The sequence below is a fragment of the Dipteris shenzhenensis genome, chromosome 9 (genome assembly GCF_047967505.1).
Source record: "Dipteris shenzhenensis isolate YYH24624 ecotype China chromosome 9, Dip_SZ_1.0, whole genome shotgun sequence".
In the NCBI taxonomy this organism is placed as follows: Eukaryota; Viridiplantae; Streptophyta; class Polypodiopsida; order Gleicheniales; family Dipteridaceae; genus Dipteris; species Dipteris shenzhenensis.
This window is the reverse complement of record NC_141604.1, coordinates 1464013-1467861: the sequence shown is the minus strand read 5'-3', so window position 1 is coordinate 1467861 and position 3849 is coordinate 1464013.

Here is a 3849-nt window from a genome sequence, read left to right as displayed (position 1 = left end):
AAGCCGTCTAGCCATCAGGCCACACATGGCCCCCATCTGGTGTCCAAACCAGGACCTACTGGATAACCGAGCTACTCAAATGTCTTCTCCTCATATGGGGGGCTTACAAGTAGAGTTAGTTGGTTCCCGCATAGTTACATGAGAGTGGAGCATTGATATCTAACACCACCCCTCAATGTCCACTTGTAAGTGAACTTACTTTTTCGGCCCAATGCCAAGTCGATGAAGATGCCTCTCTAGCAAGTCTCTTCCAAGAGCCTTCGTGAAGATGTCCACAGCATTCTCTGTAGTCAGATAGTACACCAAGCCGACCTCTCCATCCATGATGAGCTCACGTATAAAGTGATATTGAATATCAATGTGTTTTGTGCGAGCGTGGAGCACAGGGTTCTTTGCAATTGCCATGCAACTCTGATTGTCACATGATAACTGTGTAGGCTTGTTCTGCACTGCACCCATGTCCCCTAAAATCCTCCTCAAACATACTGCCTCACAAGAAGAAAAACATGCTGATTTGTACTCAGCCTTGGTAGAAGAAAGAGCAATTGTGGGTTGCTTCTTGCTTACCCATGACACAGCTCTAGATCCAAGTGAGAAATAGTAACCTGTCACTGATCTCCTGCTGTCCACGTATCCTGCCCAATCCGAGTCACAGAATCTGGTCAAGGTGTTGCCCTTGGTATAGACGATGCCATAATCCTTTGATGTATTTTAGCACCTGCATCCCTACCCTCCAATGGTTCTCCCGAGGCTTATTGGAAAACCTGCTTAGTACACTAGTCGCAAAACTGATGTCTGGCCGTGTGTTGCATAAGTAAATCAAACTGCCCACAAGCCTTCTGTACTTCGCTTCGTCCACCAGTGGTGATGAATCCTCGTTTGAGAGCTTCACGTCAACCTCCATAAGGGGGCCAACTGTCTTACACTCAGCCATGCCAAATGCCTTCAATATCTCTCCAGCATACTTCAGTTGTGAAATGAAGATCTGTTTTGACTCTTGCCAAACCTCAATCCCCAAACAGAAATGCATCAATCCGAGGTCTGTCATTTCAAACTCTCTTCCTAGCAACTGCTTTGTCTGTGAGATCTTCTCTTCATGGTTCCTTGTTATGAGAAGGTCGTCCACATAAAGGACCACAATCATACACCTGCCTCCTTCTCTGTAGATATATAAAATTTGCATCAGATGGGCTCCTCCTGAACCCGTTTTGCAGAAAGTAGGCATCAATCCACTGGTACCATGCTCATGGGGCCTGTTTCAACCTGTAAAGTGCCTTCTTCAGTTTATATACTTTACCTTCTGAATCGGGGATCACAAAACCTGGTGGTTGTTCCACGTATAGCTCCTCCTTGAGATCGCCATTCAGAAAGGTGAATTTTACATCCATCTGAAACACGGGCTAAATTCCCTGTGCTGCTAAAGCCAAAACACTGCGAATTGTGGTTAGTCGAGTTGTGGGAGCAAAAGTATCCTGATAATCAAAACCGTGTACCTGTGCGAATCCTTTTGCCATGAGCCGAGCCTTGTGCTTGTCCAACGTGCCGCTGGACTTGTTGTACTTGGTCTTGTACACCCACTTGGTGCCGATTACCTTGCGTTTTGGTGGTCGATCCACAAGGTCCCAAGTGTTGTTCTTCATTATGGAGCCATACTCCGACTGCATAGCCTCCATCCACCTATCATCACCCTGTGCTTCTTCAAGACACTTAGGTTCTTCAGCACGGATCACCTCTATCATCAAAGCATAGTTAACCAAGTGTTCCTACACCCTTCTTTGCTTCTCTAATCCTTGGACCGGTGGTGTTCAGATGGTTCCTCTTCAATGGCTGGAGGTTCTCTGCCATCCAAAAGCTGCTTTACCCACTTCAGGAATGGCCATTGCCATTGTGGTTCTGTAGGCTCTTCTTCCTCTTCTTTATCTTGAATCCTCCCAAGCACCATTGGGGGAGTTCGGTCTGCTGTTGGTGGTTGTACTGGATGGATATCGTGGTCCTGGTTGTCTAGGAAGGAAGCATCCTCCTCCAATTGATGTGGCTGTTCTGAGAAGACCACATCGCGACTTACTATTACCTTCTTGGTAACAGGATTATAGAGATGGTAAACCTTTGCCTCTTCACCATAGCCCAAGAAAATACACTTCTGGCTCTTCAGTTCCCATATGGTCCTATTAGCATCAGGGACATGCACAAAACAGTCACATCCAAAAACTCTGAAATGTGCAGCTGAAGGTTTCTTACCAGAAAAGGCCTGCAATGGAGTTATCCCATTCACAGCCTTCGTGTAGCTATGATTCAAAATGTAAACTGCCGTGTTACATGCTTCAGCCTAGAAAGTCTTTGGCAAATCTTTCCCTTTCATCATACTCCTGCCCATTTCGTAGATGACGCGCATCTTGCGCTCTGCTATTCCATTTTGCTGTGGTGTATGTGGCGTGGCTTTCTGCCTCTTGATCCCATGACTTTTGCAGTAACTTTCAAATTCATTTGATGTGAACTCACCACCTCTGTCTGATCTCAACTTCTTCACCTTCCTCCCCATTTCTTTCTCGACCAATACATGCCATTCTTTGAACTTACTAAAAGCCTGATCTTTAGTCTTCAGGAAGTATATCCATATCCTTCTACTGTAGTCATCGATCAGCATCATGAAGTAGTAGGAACTACCTAAAGCTTCCATCTCCATCTTTCCGCAGAGGTCCGTGTGAACGAGCTCTAGAGGAGCCTTTGCCCTGCTAGCCTCTTTAGGAAAGGGTTGCCGATGCTACTTGCCCATCATGCAAGCTTCACATAGATCAAGCAAATTTGTAATTTCTGGTAGGTCTACAATCATTCCACTTTTATGCATCTCCTTTAAAGAACTAAGGTTTAGATGACCAAACCTCTCATGCCACAGCTTAGTGTTGCTCACATCAACTCGAGCACTGAAAGCTAAGAGATCGTAGATGTTGTTGCACCGTGTACCTTTACCAACGACCTTGCCTTGAAGATCCAAAATCTGTGTGCCATTCTTATCGAATTGAACTTTGAGGTCTCGATCCGTGATAGCAGAAATGGACAACAAGTTCCTCTTGATATCTGGCACATAAAGAACATCAGACAACTGTTTTACAACTCCATCTGACTTGAGAGCAATCGTACCTTTTCCTTTTGCTGGACATTTTGCATCATTGCTCAGTGCTACTAGGATGTCATTCCCTATCGAATGTAGAGAGGTATACCAATCCTTCCGACTGGTCATGTGGCGCGATGCACCACTGTCAATGATCCAAGGTTCATCCATAGGTACATGAACTGCCTCCGTGCAAATCTCCTCAATTGCTACAAACAGCTCCACTGGTACTGCCTGCGTGCTATTGCTGGACTCTTTCTTTACTCCGTTCTTCTCATCTACAATCTTCTTCCGGCACTCATTTTGCTTGTGCCCTGCCTTGTTGCAATAGAATCACTTGATCTTCTTCTTTCTCTTTTTATCATCAGAAGAAGATGGGTTACCAGAGTCCTTACCCTTACCTTTCTTTGATCCAGCCCAAAAAGCCGAATCTTCTCCAGTCCTCATCTTTTGACGCATCTCCTCCTCCAGAAGCATTGTGCTGAAATCCTCAAAGTTGAGGGGAGGATTTCTATTTTGCATATTCAGCACCGTAACAAGACCTTCATACTTTGGTGGGAGATTCCGTATGCACCTTCATGCTAGATTCTCGCTGGTGATGGTGATGCCAATCGCAATCATCTGATCGTGTAGATTCTTCACCTTGGTGATGAACTTCTCTACCATTTCAGACTCAGACAATTTCTCGTTCGCAAGTTGAGTCTCTAGATTCTGAATCTGTGTCTGATTCGTGGTCTCAT